Source organism: Poeciliopsis prolifica, unplaced genomic scaffold (assembly GCF_027474105.1).
Source record: "Poeciliopsis prolifica strain line A6 unplaced genomic scaffold, Auburn_PproV2 SCAFFOLD002, whole genome shotgun sequence".
Lineage (NCBI taxonomy): Eukaryota > Metazoa > Chordata > Actinopteri > Cyprinodontiformes > Poeciliidae > Poeciliopsis > Poeciliopsis prolifica.
The window spans coordinates 9,570,339-9,582,517 of NW_026562377.1; the positions used below are offsets into that span (position 1 = coordinate 9,570,339).

Below are 12,179 nucleotides of genomic sequence, written 5' to 3' on the forward strand. Positions count from 1 at the left end.
TGGAAACCAGAGGGTAAAGTGTGGAAGACACACGCGAGAGTAAACTTACACGTGTGCAGCGACCGATGGCATCACCTGGGCCCAGAGGTGCCTCATTCAGCTCTTCCATATGCACTGATCCCCTTCACACACACAAGCACACACACAAGCACACACACATCCACGGTCATGTTGCACCCCAGAGAATGCCACCTGCCCCAGCAGCACTGATACGGTCATCATTGGGGTCATTCATTGTTTTGTCCCTCAGAGGGGCGGGTGAGGTAACAATCTTGTTGAGAAAATGTTTTCTTTTTTTTTTTTACTATTATTATTATCTTTGTGAGGACCAGTACGAGATCCTGGGAATCTATCAGTAAACGAATAATGTTTGGAGGACAATGGGAGAGAATCGCCAGTAGATGTTAAATACACTGAGACAGAAAAAATTAAAGTATTCATGAAATTATTTTCTTTTCCATTTTTTTGTCATATTACAACACTAAATCTATAAACTAAAAACACCAATCTTCAATGATTTGTGTTTTTATATGAAAGGCCAACACAAAATAGTTCATTTCTGCATGGGGGGGTTAACTTTCATCAACTAAAAGCCTTGGGGAGGATTTTGTACAGCTGGGAGTTTTTGACATACAAATATCTAGCTCCAGTTCTGTCAGACTGGATTGAACGTGTTTCTGAAGACCTGTATAATATGTGGTAGAATCATTTTTATTCAGAGGTGTCTGTACTGATATGGCTTGGTCATTGGGCCCCAGTTAGTCTCTGTCTAGTGTCACAGACAGTTTGAAGCAAAGCACAATTTGAAGGGTCATGCCAGAACAAAAACATGTGAGAATCATCCTTCATTTCTTTCTCTCCAGATCAGTCTCCTGAGTTTACAAGAATGATAAGATTTGCCCAAAGAGCTCTAGGTTTTCATAGAAAAGCATAATGGGAGAAAGGCTCTAAGCACTTTTTAAATTCAAGGCCTTGCTTAAGCCCTATTTGTTCCTCTTTAAAACATAACTATGAGGAACACATCCAAATTAAGAATACATTTAAAAACCTCAGACTACAAATAAAGCATTTACATCAGCATGTAAATGCTGAAAGGCAGTAATTGAAGATATCTTCATAAAGAAATAAGATTAAAAAGTTTGTAAATTTGGTTGGAGTTAACATTAATAGTGAAGTGAGTTCTGCATAAAGATGGTCCTATAAGCGCCACAGAAATGCAAACATTTTTTCCTCTTCTATCTGTGTGTGAAGAGGTTACGGGGTCACAATGCTGCATCTGGTGTGAGGTGGACATTCTGCTGGTTTGGCACTTTAGCATGCTGCTGCTTTACTTGTGTGTGCTTGTATGTACAGATGGCACATTTGTGGACTGCATATTTTTCATAAGCCAATGTTTGAATCCATTCTCATATGCATTTACTTATGAAGGTATTCCTCCACAAAAGAAGTTGTGAGCTGAATTAACTGACTTAAATCAGCCTCGCTTTTCCCGACCAACCTTCCGTTGATGTGTGCGTACAAACCAAACACTCTGGAATCTCCTGTCTCCAGTTTTGCTGATTGTTTTTTGTGTCTCTTGATGTGTGTGAGACAATGAAATAATGCTCATGTGTTGTGCCATAAATCCCGCTCTGTTTGTCTGCGTTCTCCCTCATTAGTGTGAGAGAGTCAACGTTAGCACAAGTGTCCTGCGCTGGACCGTGAGATTAGTAATTAACGCCGAGCCTAACGAAGGGAGGAAAAACAACACCTCGACAAAGTCCGACCATCAAGCAACCAGAGCTGCTGACGGAGACAAACCCGTCTCCTGATGCTCCCAAACTCAGCCTCCAGAGCTCACCCACTCAGGAAGCAGAACAGACAGAGATTTGTGTGTGTGTGTGTGTGCGTGTACATGCGTGTGTGCGTGTGGGCGTGCGTGTGTATTAATGCATCTTATTTCATCTGTGGAAATCAGAGGAAATGTGAGCAGGAAGAGTTTCTCACTGAATTTCTCAGGTCTTATTTCTAAAAAAAGAAGAAAAAAAAGAAAAATTTAAATTAAACCACAATATCAGCTTCTGGACCAATCGCCCACTTTGGGTCCCTCAATCGCTCATATTCCCCCCCAACAGAACAAATCGACTCACCCAACCCTTCACCGCCTGGCTTACGGAAATCCCAGAAATCCAAGCGGACGGTTAATGATGTCACAAGCTGATCCATTCCTGTGTCCGCCACGCTCCCGCTCAAATCCCCCACAATTCCCATATGTGCTCCATGATAAGTCCCATCATGCCTTTCAGCTGACCCTTCTCGGCCCCTGTTATTCATTCTGGCCGGTCTCCTCCTGAGCCTGGATTTGGGCGGACCGGGATCCGGTTTGGAAGGGTTAATGGGAAGCTAAGAAGTTCGAAATAGAAGAGGAGGAGTAGAAAAAGGTTTGCCTCACCTTGAAAAACAAGAAATGTTCAATAGGAGAGTCAGAGGAAACAGAGGGCGACCGCCACTTTACACACAGCTGGAAATCCTTTCACAGCTCCGGCTGCAACGAGGAGGAAGATAGATTTGGTGCATCTGTCTCCTAAAAGTGAGGCTGACTTGATATCTAAATTGAGAACAACTTCAATTCCTGCAGCTGCTTTTGTTTATTTAAGATTTAATTTTACATTTAGCAAAATACAAGCTGATTTTTTGTTTCTATCAGAAGTAAAAGTGCCTTGAAAACTATTTTAATCTTTGAGTTTGACCAAATTTTTTCACACCATAATCGAAAACCCTTTAATTGAATAGACATAACTTGCAACCTTTTCAATCAAAAGACCATCGTTGCTCTTAGTCCTGCTAAATAAAATTTGTCCAGAGTCGCACAAAAAGATTTAGAATTTTTTTATTATTATGAAAGTTAATGAAATTTTATGAAAACAGAGCCACAACAAAACTGGATAACTAACAACTTATAAATTTAATTTATTCATTTAACTCCAAGTGATGTGTTTGAATTAAAAGCCTATTGTTATTTTGACTAAACCTTTATAATATTTAATTGTATTTCAGAAAGTATGAACCTAACTGGATACATTATTTTAAGCATGTCTTTTTATAATAGACCTCTTTAGTGCCAGAGCTCTGGTGATTTACTGATGAAAACGACACTCTTTTCCTGTTCAGGTCTGTGATTTGGTCTTTGACTTTTCTAAAAGCATTTTTTGGCAAGCAGGGTCTGCTTAGTTCAAACATGTGTCCTCGATTCCAGTTGTGTTTTTGGTTTTGTTTGTTGGCCGGGCGATTCACTTTCTGCCTCCACCAGTCGCTCTCTGGGAGGAATCAGAGGGAGAACGCGGTGTGTCCGTGAATAATTGATAATAAGTAGATTTCAATAGGCTGAACACGTCCCTCCTGATGAGCCACCTGTCCATCAGCCGGGACCTTTTTGTCATTGGGCGCTTTAGGTACTGATGGATCAGAGATGGAGGTAGAGCATCAAGAAGTAGTGAAGGAGGTGAAAAAAAAAGGATGGATGAATAAGTGAGGTAGATTTAAGGGGCAGCTCTCCTCACACCTGGAGAAACACATTGGGAATGTTCCGCTGCAGAACTTGCGAACGTCAAGCCAACCCGAAACGTGACTTGAGGAGAACCTGTGAAAAGGAGCTGAATTAGAGGAGGAAAGTGGCTAAAAAGCCCAGAGGAAGCTGCTGACCGAGGCACTTGTGCGGATCAGCTCTCTCAGGTGGCTGCCGCCTTTCTCCCACATTTCCTCCAGGCCTCACCAAATGAATGTGTGTGTGACGGGACGCTGGTAATGGCAGCAGCGACCAGCCATCTCTCAGACCAAATGGACCTCAGCTGTCAGCTGCACTAGACCTAAACTGAGTTTATGAGAGATTAACACAGAGTGACATCCTGTTTCCTTTCGTCTAATCCTAATCTACTTTGACGGGGCTGCATGTGAGAAAATGTTGGGCTCACATGGTCTCCTTAAAACAACTTTCATTAAATATTCTTCCACAGTTTCAGATAACACAAGAAAGTTCGCAAGGAAATTTCAGTGGTTGAGGAAACTTGAGGGAAGTTGAAATGTGCACTCGGTCCTGAAGTGCAAATAGGGATGTGCTGATAGAATTATTACTAATAAATCATATGGATTGGTAAATTAATTCGAATGGTAGTTATTAAGCAGTACAAAGAGGGAGAGAAAAACACCCAAAATAACAAAATAAATGAATAAAATGATAGATTTTGTCAAATGGACAATAATGGATGAATAGTAAATTTTTTAGTAAGCCAAATAAAGTTTTAATAATAAAGAGATCAATATATTTGTAGTTCAGTATAAAAAGTGAAAGAGGTATAGCGTCATTATACATAGTGTTTATTTCTATTAATATTAAGTGTTGAGGGTGATACAGTAGGCCTCTTCAATTTATTGAGTGTTAAATTTTACCTCAGATCAAAAATATTTTACTACTACGACTGAAAAATATGGAGACTAAACCAACGATGTCCTGAAGTCACCAAAGACTCAATAAAAACATTTTGAATCTAAATATTTAAAAATTTAAAAAATTTAATATTTTTTTTTTCTCTTGGAATACAATATATATAGTTTCTACAAAAGAGGAAGACAAGATTGAATGCAAATATGCAGTGGAACATTTAACAAAATATCTTCATATTGACTTGAAAAATGTTAATTAGCTAGCATTGTCTAACTTTAAATCGATTTAAAGTGCACAGCTATTTTTTCCAAACATACCTTTCCCATTTTACCTTCGCTACATTTTAATAAATAAGGGCCGTGTCAAATTTGTTGTGGGTTTTTGTACAGTGAAGACAGAATTTACATTATTTTAGAACCTGGTACAGGCAATATCAGTTTTATTATATCCTGATATTTCAGAGCTCTGAAATGAGAGGGTGTAGTTTATTTTCCTACACCTGTCGAGGCAGATAAGTGAGTGGATGGATCTTAAGCACTAAGGAAAACCTGAGCGGTTTTAGGTGGTGAAACTTCTCTGATTACTGCATCTGATTGGTCATTTGCATGAGTTTTCCATGACAGTTGTTATGTTACTGTACATATGCAGGAACACATGTAGCTCTCTGCTACAGCATGTAAGAACTAAAGTGTCCTCCTCTGTTTTATCCCCCACACACACACATGTGGGGGAGAAGGGGATGTAGGCAGTCAGTGATATAAATTTTTCACCATGGTGATCCCTGATGTAAGTGGCAGACCCTTGAATCTTCTCTGCTGGGAGCTCCTCCACACATGTGAAACACTGCTAACAGCTACCTGGGGAGGAATGGCACAGTGAGGATGTGTGTGTGTGTGCACGTGTGTGTGTTTGTCACTTCAAATGCCTTCCTGAGTGGATAAAACTGAATAAATAAACATACTACTATCATCCCTTCATTTATTTAAAAACAAATCTAATATTTCTAAGGACTTTTACCAAAAATTACTCAGAAAAAACAAGACATGCTCACATTAACCTTTCTTTAGTCCCCAGATAATTTTGAAGTGTGTGGATCTGAACCAACCTTTGTGTCCTTGACAGACCTTTTGAAAAATTAAACTCTGTCTCTTCACCCCTCCTCCTCTTCCTCACTTTCTCATTTTTCCTGTGTACCCTCACTTTACTCAGAATGATGTCAGATGTTAAGCTGGTGGGGTTTCCACTTTGTATTTGTTGTTAAAGTTGTATAAGGAACAATATTGCAAAACATATTTTAGTAACATATTCACACATAACAACAATCGAGCACACTCGGAAAGATGGATTATATGAAGTATCACAAAATCTTAAAAAAAAAAAAAAAAAAACTTAAAATTTGCGAGGAAGCTGAGGTTTGGAAAACTCTGTCCTTCAAACAGGACAATAAGCCTAAATCTAGCTGAAAGTGCATAGTTGGTTTTCACAACATTGTTTTATTTCTGTATGTATGTTTTAATGTGTCCTGTCCCTGCAGTGTAGCAGTCAGAGTTGTTTTCTGATTGGAACAGAGAAGTCCATTAGTTTTACTTTCACAAGTGCAGTTTTTGTCACATCTGAATATTTGTTGGAGGTAAACATCTGATCAGAAGATTCAACATGGCATTGAATACTGTTTAACAAAAACAAAGTGAGATGTAAATGCCTCTTTAAATCCAAATAACAACCACGAAAGTAAATTGCACCTAGAAGTGCACTATTAATATTTGATCACTGCTTGTTACCACATACTCTTATCTGCTTTGCATTGGTACAAAGAATACTGAAACACTGAGCAGAAAGCAATAATTTTTATCCAAACAACTTCTTTTGTTCTTTCTCCTCAGCTCTGAAGGCTGAGTCCTGATTCTGGACTTCACACTAACTTCATGTCCTTTTCTTTCCCCTTCGGTCTTTGTGTCGTCTAAGCTCCGAGGAGTTTCTTCTTGATCCTCTGGAAGCTGTTTGTCCTATCCGACTGACTGACAGCGGCGCTCGCCTGGCCGTTGCTTGGCCTGAATCTCTCAGCTTTGGGTCCCTGCAGCCAGCGCTCATCCAGGACTGATCCTAAAGAGGAGAGCTGCACATCTGACAGGATGGAATTTAGACTCCTTCCTCCTTCCAGGGATGTCCAAAGTGCTTTAGGAGTGTGTGAATAAACAACCCCTTCTGCCTCTTTCGAAGAGCAACTGTGGGTGAAATAATGTGTTCTCTTGATTTTTTTTACATTTTATTTGCTAAATAAGATCATTTTTCTTAACATGTGATGAATAAGATGAGATTGTATAAGGGCGTTTGCATGTTTTCCTGGCCCAGAAAACATACTCAATCAGCTCCTACATTTCTGTATTTCTTTTTCAGAAATTTGTCTTTCACAAATCATGTTTTGTAAAACATGCGTTTTATCGACGGCAGGGCATCATCCTGCATTTTATTTTTAACGCCAAGTGATTTCTGTTTTTAGGTTTTATTTCAGAACAACAATCTAAATTCCTCAACAATGTCATAAAAATGTAGCAGTGTTCACAATAATGTATTTACAGAGAAATATATTCTTTATATTAGTTGACATAGTTTCTATTCACAACAATTAACAAACAATTTTGATTTTCCAACTTGAAACTTAAAAGAGTTAGGCTGGGTTGGATATCAATCCAAGGTCAAAGTTCTGGTATCTCAAGTAAATGGAGAGCAGCATTAGTTCAACACACAAATGTTTATTCTTCTATTGAAAGCCTGAAATAAATTCCTAAGTAAAACTTATATCAAGTGACATTAGTTATAATTAAAACACGCTTTAAAGTTTCGAGAGCAGTTACTTTCTAACACTCCATTTTCATGCTAAATGTGTGTCTGAGCACCGGGACACAGACAGGACATTGACTGGGTCAGGAAGTGACTGAAGACAGAGAAGTTGTAGCTGAACTTCATTGATAAAACCTCCCTGGGTCCCAGACAAAGGAAGGAAGCAGTCCAGGCTGCTGGAGGAAGGGACACGCTATAGATCCAGTATTGGGACAGGAGTCCAGTCGTTGCCAGCCATTGATCAAGATCGCAATCAATCAGGAAAGCATCGGACAGCCTGGCTCTAAAAATAGAGCGGAAAATACCTGAGAGCGAGCAGAGAACAGGGTCAACGTGGAGTCACAGATGAAAACTCTCTGTCCCCACTCTGGAAGTCAGCCTCAGAGTTGTGTTTCAGCAAACGTTTTTTTGTTTCATGCATAAGTAGCTATAAGTGCAGCTTGAAACTTCAGGAAACATTGCAAGATTTTGTAAAAAGAAAAAAAATGTATAATTTTCTTCAGCTTTCTCTTGTCACAGTTGTTGTCACACCATACCTGTTATCACAGTTATAATTAAATTTTAATTATTGAGACTTTATTGTGCCACTAAAACTGAATCAAGTAGATAAAGACTTTCTAATACCAGCTTCAGACAGCATCTCATCAAGATATTCTGACTAAAATCTAGGTTGTGTGAACATATTCTGTACAAAAACATGTTTATCTCTCCTACCTACATATTAATGGCTAAATATTCACAAAGTATCTTTAGTATTCAAATCTAATTTCTTAAATAAATGAAGGTGGGTGTTTTGGGAAACTTGAAATGTGTCCTAAGGATTAATCAAATATTTCCAATAATTTTCCAGGCATTGTTTTTTTTTTAAATAATAAAAAAAAAAACAGAAGTATTAGCAAATCTAATCAATTTAATTAACTTTTTTCTGCGCTCTCATCAGAAACTGCATACTTGAAGATTCCCATCAGCCTTACTCTGCAGGTTTTTATGGTTTACAGACAGCAGATATTCTTAAAAAAATAATAAAAATACAAATTTCTGCAGGGAGAGATGGGATTTAATCACTCATGTCTTTTTTTTTCAGACTTCAGAAGGGTAAGACAAGCCAAATGGAAGTAAAACTTGCAAAACTCCCCCTAAAGTTGCTTCATGTCAAATATATTTGTTAGTTTATATCCCAAATTTATAGACTGGAATTACATCTAAGATGTTGAAACACTTTTGACGGGGCCTCCACATACCTGTATTATAACCGGGAATATACACTTCTGCTCTGGAGTGAAATATTACCTTAAGCTTCTTCACTTGGTTTGGGAGCCAGCGAGCTGATGCTGGTGCCAACATGGAGTAAATCTTCTTGGTTTTGTGTGTTAAAGCCTCAGAGAAGGAAAGCAGAGGATGGAGGACGAGTCAGGAGGAGGCCGGCTGAGCGGGGGTCCACTGGAAGACACCTGGGTCCTGCCCACAAGAGATAAGTGTCCTACCCCTTCAACCTCATACACCTCTCCCTGAGAATATGTGCAGTATGTATGTGATATGGAGATACACACATACACTCAGGATCCAGATAATCTGCTGGAAGAGGTTTACGCAGACCTCACAGCCTTCGCTCGGTGCACACGCATGCATGCAAACAGGTTTTTACACACATGGACGTATCCAAAGATAGCGCTTAATGTGGCGAGGATGCCGTGCATCCTGCGCCGGCTGTGGAGAATCGGCCTGACTAAGCTCTGAATTTACATGGCTAAGCAAAGTTGTTAACCCTGAGAGGCAGGGCCAGAGTAGTAGCTAATGGGATTTCTCTGTTAATGAAATTTATAAAAGAGAGGGAGAGAAAAGAGAGAGAAAAGGACAGATACAAGCTATGGAGAGAAACAGAAAACACCAGCCCATTTTCCAGAGGATTTTGTTTACTGTATTCTGAGTGGGGTCGATGGAAAGAGTAAAAAAAATTAAAAAATATGGCAAAAAAAGTTTCGGTTTGTCAAAGTGTAGAAAAAGTGGACACAGGACAAACAAGCAAGCACAGAGATTAATTAATTAATCAAACAGTTAATTAAACCACATTAATTAAACAGTAATGCTTTTGAACTATGAGAGGAATCCACGTTACCTGGAAAAGAAACACAAGGAAAGGATGTGCAGAAAAGATCTCAGAGGTTCATTCAAGCGGTTTCTGGGTGCATGGGGTCTTTGCAACATTGGAGGAAGCCACAGTGCCAAAGAAATGTCAAATTATGAATATTAAGATCTTAGATAGATCATTCTCATTTTGTGAGTAAAAACTTTTTTAACCAGCTTTCTTTTGTTCTTTGTCTCACAAATGAGGGTAATGTCCCACGAACAACACAAACTTTTACCAAGTCTAAACTGCAACACAGTTGATTTTCAGACAAATATAGTAAGAGTTGTGCATATTTTCTATTTGACAACCATGGCCTCAAACTTCATAACTAAAACAATTTTATGAAACTTGAAAAAAAAAATTAACCCTTAAAAAATTTGCTTTACATGCCAAGTCCTTTCAAAATAGCATGAATTGTTTAAAATGCTGAAAAAATTTGTACTTTAGATTGGAGAATTAATAAAATACAGCCTCATCGAAATGAAACATTAATAAAACAATCAAAATCCCATCACGGAGACTTGAAAATGCTAAGTTATATATATTTAACAATATGTTATTATTTGTATATTATGTAACTGGACATATCCAAAGACAGCACTTGTGTTCCAGTTTTAAACAACTTACTGCCACTGTTACGCATCACGATAAGTTATAAGTCTGGATCTGAGGGTCAAAACAAAAATGTGTTCTTTCTATTTGCATATGTTTTGTGTGGTTGATCCTGTGCTTTTATACACAGCTCAAAATATGAGGGTTGGGATAATTGGTCTGTCTAAAATTGCCTATGATTGAGCATGTAAGCGTGAGCTCTTACATGATTGTTTGTTTTCTGTCTCTCCTTCTTGCCCTGTCATGGACAGTTCCCAACCTCAGATCCAATGAAGGCAAGAAAAACACACCTTCCTCTCATCCAGACTGTGTAAGGATAAGCGGGGAAGGACAATAGATGGGTGCTGATTTCTGTTCAAGCAAAACCAGTTTGTTATTCAAACATACCAACAGATAAAGCTGACATGTTGGATGATGTCAGTTTGTCTTTCCTTCCTGCCCTCTGGTTGTGTGCGTTGGATCTTGGCCTCTCAGCAGCCTTGATTGCCCCGGGGTGAGTGGGCAGAAGATTGTGATGAGCGGGGAAGAAGAAGAAGAAGAAGAAGAAAGAGAAGAGGGCAAGTGTGAAGTGAGTGAGAGTGTGCTGATAGGGGAGGAAATTACCCCGGAGTCTGCACATTCTGGCCGCAAACACACACCTATGTTTTTCTGAGTTTGGTTTGCTGTTTTAGTTTGATGCTGAGGCAGATTTCTTCACACCCAGCTCCCCCCCCCCCCACACACACACTCATGGATCTAGCACACACCTCTTCCACCGCCTCACCTCTTCACCTCTCTCGCCCTCCGAACCCGGCACAGTCAGCATCGGTATGGCGACGCCAATCGATGCTCCGCGCCCCGCTGAGCGTGTCCGCAAAAGGCCGAGCGGAGGGCCCCTCCGCAGGGGATTGTGGGAAATCTGATTTATGATGCCCACTGTGTTGCTGACCACCAACTTTTACTCCCTCTATTTCTCTTCCCCTTTGTCTCTCCATCTCTCTCCCTCTGCATTTTTTTGCTTTCTGTGACTCACCTTTTCATGTGTCTCTTTCTGCAGAATATCGTCGCTTTATGGAAATGAGAGCAACTGTCAAGGAAGCCTCTAAGGAGGTGAACCGGAGGGGAACAGTTACAGTGTGCTCCGTGACAGGGCGCTGCACAAACAGGAACAGAATGGCTTTGTTAAGGAGGACAGAAAGAGATAAAGCATCTGAGATAGAAAAAAAAAATCTGCTTAGCGACTTTATAACTATATTTAGTTTTCAAACTCATAAACTGAACATACTTGGACGTGTTAAGTAATGAATACTCCTTTAATTTATTAAAAAAGAAAAGAAACTGTTGACTTTTTGACTAAATATTATTATATTTCTGGAGTAATTTGGAGAACCTAACATGGAAATGCATCCTCTTAACTCTTCTGAACAGGTGCAAAAGATTCACAGGTAGACATGTCCTCACACATCAGTCCCTCCCAGTTGTAGACAAAGTAGGAAATGCAGGCTGATCCTCTAAAAGAGGCTTCACTAAGGTTACTTTTAGGCCACTTCTACTGGGCTGGAATGATGATTTTATAAAAGCATAGAAGAAAGTCATTTTGTAGGTTTGCAACACATATTACACTTGCATTTTGTCTCTTCTCTCCTTCAAAGTTCTTTGCAATTGCATGCACATTACTTAAACTTTTTTATGGAAACAAGTTTAGGTATTTTTGGGCCTTTTAGAAGAGCTGATTTCCTTACTGAGGTGTTCTGAAATATTTTGTGATTTACAAAAAAAAAAGTATAAATGGGAACGTTTTTCTGTAGTGTCCAAAGTAAGAAAGAAAAAGTAAAAATGTATTTTTAATCTGTTACTTCAAGTGTTCTTCTGTTTTAGAAGTCTTATTTTACATGCCTGTTGCATAATTTGCTGACATATTTTATGTTCATGTTTGTAACATTAATTTCATAAATTGTTTTATTAAAGAAACAAGTTTAATACATCAACAAATAATTGTAAAAGGTGTGTAAAATTTCACATGCTTTTAAAATTAAAATTAGATTAAAAATATATATATATATATATTTATATATATCATATATTACTCCCTCAATTAAATTAGGTACAATAGTTCACTTTTATTAACTTTTTTACATACTGTATCAAAGAAAAAAAATCATAAACGGAGATGATCTAATGCTTTTGGGTGCTTCTGTC

At 38.7% G+C, this 12,179-nt stretch overlaps 2 long non-coding RNA genes across 2 annotated transcripts in view; both read left to right on the plus strand.

The window, feature by feature from the left end:
- The window catches only part of LOC129376669 (uncharacterized), a 29,249-nt gene extending 22,629 nt beyond the window's left edge, over positions 1–6,620 (plus strand). The window contains exon 5 of the long non-coding RNA XR_008607795.1: positions 6,386–6,620. This is a non-coding gene — a long non-coding RNA (uncharacterized LOC129376669). The remainder of the gene's footprint in view (positions 1–6,385) is intronic.
- Positions 6,621–8,584: 1,964 nt separating this feature from the next.
- On the plus strand, positions 8,585–11,886 carry LOC129376662 (uncharacterized). Its single transcript, XR_008607794.1, has 3 exons — positions 8,585–10,311; positions 10,476–10,569; positions 11,038–11,886. It is a non-coding gene; the product is annotated as an uncharacterized LOC129376662 (long non-coding RNA).
- Positions 11,887–12,179: the final 293 nt, after the last annotated feature.